A 6,944-nucleotide genomic window follows, 5' to 3' on the forward strand; every position below is an offset into this window, starting at 1 on the left:
TCTCAGCTGAAAACAGCTGTTGCTAGGGAACTGCTTAAAGTCAAAAAGACAGCAAAGGATGAGATGAGAGCAGCAGCTGAAGGATGGCAGGCTGGAGGCTGCTGGATGGGAAGGCGAAGGGGGAAGGGGGGGCAAGAGGGTCAGGAGAGAGGAAGGACCGAAGAGCGCAGGGTGGGAATTGTTCCCAGTCTTGCCACAGAGCAACAATTCCCTGTCCCTTTCAGGACTGCATTTTCTTAAAATTGCTAAATGGCTTCCCTTGATTTTTTTTTTTTTTAACATGGCTGGGGGGGAGGTAGGATCTCTCATTTTTAATTTAGTGTGCTTTCATGTGATACTTTGTACTTTTTTTGATTATCACCCCTACCTCGATCCCTTTCCTCTTGTAATAAAAGAATACAACTCTTTATTTTTGCCTTCCCTCACTCTTAGGGACTGTTACTCTTTTCCACTGTTGCATTGAAATTGTGGATGCACATCATTTTATGAATTCAGATGACACTAAAACAAAAGAGGTTTTGTCTCTTCACTCAAAATTTTCCTTCTTCCTGGAGTTAATGGGATGCTGACAGGTGATCTCTCTCTGGGAAACATCAGGGTTATACAGTTACTGACCACACAGAGCTACTTAAGTTCCAGTCAAGATCTGCTTTGTTCACCTAAAAGCCTTTTTCAAAGCCAGCTGAACCCAGCAGCAGGTTGTCCTCACACAAAACTAATTTTGGATTAGGCCAAATCAGTGCAAATCACTGTTAACCCACAGGTCATCTTCAAAGCCAGCTGAACCCAGCAGCAGGTTGTCCTCACACAAAACTAATTTTGGATTAGGCCAAATCAGTGCAAATCACTGTTAGCCCATAGGTCATCTGTAAGATATGTGGCTTACATTTGCATCTGGTGGCATTTAACAGGCCATCAAAGCAACTAGACACTTTTATAGAGTTGGTACAGCTCTCCGCACGGGTCCAAACCACAGTTCAGACTCCAGTGTTAGGTTCTCTCAAAAGATGCTTTAATGTCTCTGCCACCACACTGTCTGTTGTGTGGGTTGGAGTGTGGTAAGTGATGGCGTTTGAATTAGAGTGAATTTGAATTGTGGGCAATACTAATGCTTTCTGAATAGTGAACAAATGCATCTAAATAAAGAACAAGATTATATAGTTCATTGCTGAACAGAAATAAAAGGAAACACAATTTTTTTTGCAATTTAAAAAAACATCATGTGGGTAAAAGGGTTGATAACAAGATACACACACACACACACACACACACACACACACACACATATATATATATATATAAAGTCATTAAAGAAAATAAAATAAGCTATGTGTGAAGTTTCCAAACTCAACTGTGGTTGCAATACCTTCCAAAGAAAGCCATGGCATATAATAAAAAGCTCTGTTTTATTGGTTTCAAATACTACAATGTATAATTGACTTATGGCAAGGCGGGTGGTGGGATAGGTAGTATTTCACTTCCAAGCATCTGGTCCAAAATCAGCCTTGGTTAGCAGTGATTGAACATTATTAGTGTTTGATGGGTCTGTGGTGGAACCTATGAAATGCATCAGAGGTTTCAGTGCACTTCCTAGTGGACAGGTGCCCATACCACTAAAACCACAGCTCTTTTGGAGCTAGTCACATTCGCTTTCATTGGCAATCTCAGTGGAGAGGGGCTCACAGCTGAATGAAGCATGGAGCAGTTTCCATGCTGGTACTTCTTCCTGCAGAGAAGCTCCGCCAGTCCTGTGCTGAGGTACCGTAAGGAAAGTACAGGGCTCGGTGGCGTGCTGTTCCTATCTATTCTGAGGCCAGAGCAAGAATGTGTCTTTCAGGTTTTGAACCAAGGTGGATAAGGGAAGATTACTGAGCTTTCAAAACCCATTCTTCCAGGAGAGAAACCGGGAAGGATTTACCTACATTAATTCTTGGTCTTGTTCCTGAATTGTCAGGCTTCAGGAAGGGAAATTCTGTTTGTTGCGATCTTCAGCAATCTCCTCTGCAGGACCAAAGGAGCTGTTATCTTGACTGGGCTCTTCTATAACACTTGCCAGAGATACAGTCATCAAGAGGCATGAGTCACCCTAAGGATGCACTGAATAAAATGGTTGGATAGGAAACATATCATTTTCTGCACTTGGAAAGCTCACTCCATCCTGCCTACTCAGTGACAGGCACGAGGACTGACCTCTGGAAAGAAAGGCTCTTTGGCACTCAGGCTTGGTCTTTAGAGGCTATTCACAGAGCTCCATAGCTCATATTTCTAACTGACATTTACATTTTACATATTGCTTTCACCACATCGCCCTCCTCCTATCACTTCTTGGCAGGCTAATAAATCCACCTGGCTTTTGATGGCTGTCTGTCAGGCTGCTTCCCCCAGCCATCTCCAGGCCCTGTTCATTTCCCTCAGCGAGCAGGCACATCTTCTGCTTTGCTCCTATATTCATTTGTGCTTGGCCTTGCAGTGTCTGCCAAGCAGTTCAACATCTGAGTCTGTTGTTATCCTAGGCAGACTGTGGCTTTTTCATTAACCTCTTTGCTGCTGCAGGAGAAATGCACAGCAGAAAGGCCTCGCAAAGGCAGAGGGTGAGCCACAGCCAGCAAGGTTGGGAAGGAAGAATCACCCAGCAGGTACTATGTAAGAAAGCTTGGGAATTCCCTTATTGCTATGAAAATCCTCAATAACTCATGCACCAGATGTTCAACAACAACCAAAAGACACTGCCCTTCTGATGCTCAGTAGTGCACAGAAAGCTAGCTGTGTGCCAGACCTGTGGCTGCAGACATCCCAAAGCAGCACAGTACGGCTATGAATCACCCTTCTGAAGGAGCCCTCCCATTTCATTAATGATACAGGCCACAGGGACAAACAAGCTTCCTAACCTAGGCAGCATTCATCCCATCCTAAGAGGTGTCCCCAACAGATGGAAGTAACGCTATGTGCGGCCACTTGTGTCTCCCCACTGATGTTAGAGGGAGCCTGAATTCGTGCTTATGTACCTGGTTTTTAGGTGGCTGAACTCAGCTGAGACAAACCCCATGCTTAACAGTCTCAAGGTGACAACAGGGTGTTTTAAATGGCGGAAGAAGTGTAAGTCATCTAAAGTTACAGTTGCCTTCTTATAGCTTCAATATCTTCTGAAGGTAATGAATGGATCTCAATATTATCCATCAGATCAGATTTGTCAAATAAGATAGAAGATGAGTTAAACCAGATTATGACTTTTTGTGTCCTGAAATGGTTCTCTGGGACCGGGGAGTTTGAGTAAGCTTTGAACTGGAAAGGAATTGAGTTGATACTAATTGACGAGTTGCCTTTGGCCTGAGCAGATAGAAAAGTGCAGCTGTAGTTGCTGTCAATGGGAGGGAACAGCACGGTCGTGGGGTATAAAGCAGTAAATGGTGAAAGGTTTATTCATGCTGCCTTAACAGGCTGAATAACAAAAGGATCATGGTTTGATCAGACATGGTTGAAGGGAGATGTCTTGCATCAAGAACGGCATAGTCCTAGCCAGAGCAATGGGACTGGAGAAGGAAGGGGGCAGGCCCTGAAGCATGGCAGTGCTGGCAGGGCAATATTCCTAACAGGGAGCATCAGCAAGGTAGAGCCTCAGCAGTGAAGCCTAAAGAATTGAGCAAGATTCCCTGAAAGTTCTCTCAGTTGCCTTTCACGTACAGAGACTGATACCAGAGGATATATGAAGAAGTTGTAAGGAGGCCCTTACACATTCCAAACAAAAATGCCACTTCTTGGCACATGGGAAGAGAAACTGTGTGTCTGCAGAGTCCTCTTCGCCCCACACCAGTTTTTTCTCTGTCTTTTGAAGAACTCCCCTTTCCCCACACCCAGCTGTTTGCAGCTGTCATTTCCATTTCCTTCTCTGTTGAACCTTTCTTCCATTATCTGTCCCCCCTCACCTACCCCATCCAGTGTGGGTCTTTCTAGAAAGCAGGTTCATGTCATCTAAAGCGCAGTTTTTCTCCTGTGATGAGGAGGTGGGCAGCTTAACTTAAGCTGTATCAGAAGCAGCTGGTTTAATTCCCTTATTTCCTTGGAGGAAGTCAGACTCCAGCTCTGTGGGCTCCTGGTTTTGGTGGTCTCTCTTTCACCATTCTTCATGTTCTAGTATCAATCAAAACTCTTGGGGAGGAAAACCCTGGCAGTACAGTCTGTGGGAATTTCAAACATAAATAGGTTTATTTCAATCACGATAATGAAAAAAAAAAAATCTGTTTTCTTGTTTTTGATACAGAACCAGGACAGGAAAATGCAGTTAGGATGCAGTGGTGTCAAAAGCTGTGGTGGTGCTATGGCTTGCCACGTTAGCAAATGCTGCAGTGTAATAGGAATGGAGCTCTAAAGCAAAACCCCTGACGCTGAGGATCTGATGTCCACATTTACATTTTGGGGGGGTTAGTTGGTCTAGCGGGAGTCTGGCTCCATGGGCTTAATGCCCATTAGCAGGTATATTTCTGAAACAAGTGTTTCCATTTAAATGGGAAAATAAACTGAAAGGGGACAACCAGGAGATTTACTTCAGAAGTGTACCTTTGCACCAAAATAAATCGGTAATTTAGACACATGGTATGTGGCCCTAGGTGTGCCTCCCTTTTTACAAAATAGAAGAAATTATGTTTGTTTGCTCCAAGAAGAAGGGTGTTATTAGCCACAGTCCATTTATCTGCTCAAGTGCAATGCACTAGCAACTGGGGATCAATACTGCATATTTAGAAACATTAACACTTGGAAAGCATATAGGAATGCCCTAAAAAGAAACATACCCTATGTTAACTATACTCTCTGTGCTTTAATGATCCACCCACGTCCAAAATGTTGCCTCCCTCTTTTTTAATCCTTTGGCTGCCTGCCACATTGACTCAAAAAAAGTAGTTTCTCCTTTGGATTGCGTGTGGTTGAGAGCACCTTGCTAAATGCTGAGAGCCCTCGACGCCTGCTGACTCTGGTGAAAACTGATGGCACTCAACACTCTGGAAAAGAGCACGCAGTCTCCTGCCTGTTAGTAAAGGATGTGGAGGGCAAATGGCTGTGTGGGTGTGAGCACGTCTACAGGGAGAAGAGGAAGCAGCTGTATGTGAGAAAAGAAGAATGACCAAGGAAAAGAGTTGTGTGTATGTGATAGGGGGAGACTAATACAGTTAAAATTGAAGTGATAAATCATACCTGAGATCCCTCTTGAGACCTATAAATAGGAAACTGAAAAGCATTTCCTTCTATTTATTTTATAAGTGCTATAAACTTTATCAGCTTTTAGTATTGGAGACTCGTACAATATTTATGGGCTGTTTACTTTAGAAGTTATTCAGAGGTTAGCATGAGGAGGCTAATGAAAAAGAAAATTGGGATGGGTGAAGGAAAGAGGGCTTTTCCTATAGCCCCATAATGACAAATGCATCACATCTCAGTTTCTTGGCCCTCTTCCCCGTGTCCTTTGCTCCAGGGATGCCTTTATTTCTCTAGCAGGTGCTTACCCTGAACTTCACAGCTCCACAGGGGATCACAAAGAGCATCACTTATTGGTAAAAATGAAGACAAACTTGTTCAGAAATTCCTATGAGGAGACTCACAGAGTGAAGAAGGAGATTGCACAACAGGACTTGCAAAGAGGAGGTGCCTTGCGGGGTGTTTCAGGGGTTTGGATGGATTAAGGTCCTCTAAATGGATCAGAATCCAAGATCAGCAAGAATTCTTCAGCTGCCATACAGTGGAAGGCTGCTGCAGCAATGTCCTCTCTTCTGGTTATAGCTGGGGCAGAGTTAGGTTTCTCCTTAGTACCCAGGACAGTGCTGTGTTTTGGCTCTGATGTGAGAACAATGTCGATAGGACACTGATGGTTTTAGTTGTTGCTGGGTGATGTTCATACTAAAACAAGGAGGTTTTGGTTTCCTGGGCCCTGCCAGCGAGAGGGCTGGAGGGGCACGGGAAATTGGGAGTGGGGGCAGCCAGGACAGCTGACCCGAACTAGCCAAAGAGGTATTCCATACCATACGATGTCATGCTGAGTATATAAACTGAGGGAAGAAGAAGGAAGGGGGCGGGGGGGGTGGGGTGGGGGGGTGGCGCGTTTGGCATTATGGCGTTTGTCTTCCTGGGTAGCCATTATGCATGATGGAGCCCTGCTGTCCTGGGGGTGGCTGAGCACCTGCCTGCCCATGGGAAGCGGTGAATGAATTCCTTGCTTTGCTTTGCTTGCATGCGTAGCTTTTGCTTTAGCTATGAAATTGTTCTTATCTCAACCCTCGAGTTTTACATTCCTTTCTGATTCTCCTCCCCATCCCTCTGGGTGAGGGGGAGTGAGCAAGCGGCTGCGTGGGGCTTGGTTGCTGGCCATGGTTAAACCACGACACCTCTTACACCAGATAAGCCAATAGCAATATTTTTAAGAGATTAGTAGGTCTGAACAAAGTAACAACCTCCTCATCCCTCACAGAACTTCACACCAAGCACAGTCCAAATGTCTGATTTGTTTCTTAATGTCTGGAAACATTATTTCAACTTTCCACACTTACACAGTTTCATAGATGGCTTATCTATGCTCTTTTCTTTCAAATGGAGACAACAGCTGTTTTCAAAGTTAGGGGTTTTTTTCCAGAGAAAGATAAAATCTCTTCAAATTTATAGCTGGGTGAAAGAGCTTTCCAGAACCTGCTGCTATGTAGAATCCTCTCGGAAAAAGTTGCAGATTGTTCGCATAAGGAAATATGAACACACAGAGACTGCTGGACTCAGTTATGAAGGAATTCCTCCAAAAAAAGCTGTGAATACAAGCCAAAATTAAAAAACTCTGGAAAGCACTATGGGTAGGACATCCCAGCTGAGGAAGGCACAGATAGCAAAGATGGCATTGGCGAAGCATGGGGACTCTGTGCTGCCCGGTTGTTTCCATACATAGCTGTGAGATGAAAACTGGACTAAGAAGA

At 44.3% G+C, this 6,944-nt stretch overlaps 1 protein-coding gene across 4 annotated transcripts in view; it reads right to left on the reverse strand.

Annotated features, from left to right (window-relative positions):
* GAP43 (growth associated protein 43) overlaps positions 1–6,053 on the reverse strand; it is a 104,353-nt gene extending 98,300 nt beyond the window's left edge. For all 4 annotated transcript variants that reach the window (XM_080393685.1, XM_080393682.1, XM_080393688.1 and 1 more), the window contains exon 1: positions 1–6,053. This exon is cut by the window's left edge and continues 11,718 nt beyond it. The gene's annotated coding sequence lies outside the window, so the exon portion shown is untranslated.
* Between the last annotated feature and the right edge of the window lie 891 nt (positions 6,054–6,944).

The sequence above is a fragment of the Falco punctatus genome (genome assembly GCF_963210335.1).
Source record: "Falco punctatus genome assembly, chromosome: 6".
In the NCBI taxonomy this organism is placed as follows: Eukaryota; Metazoa; Chordata; class Aves; order Falconiformes; family Falconidae; genus Falco; species Falco punctatus.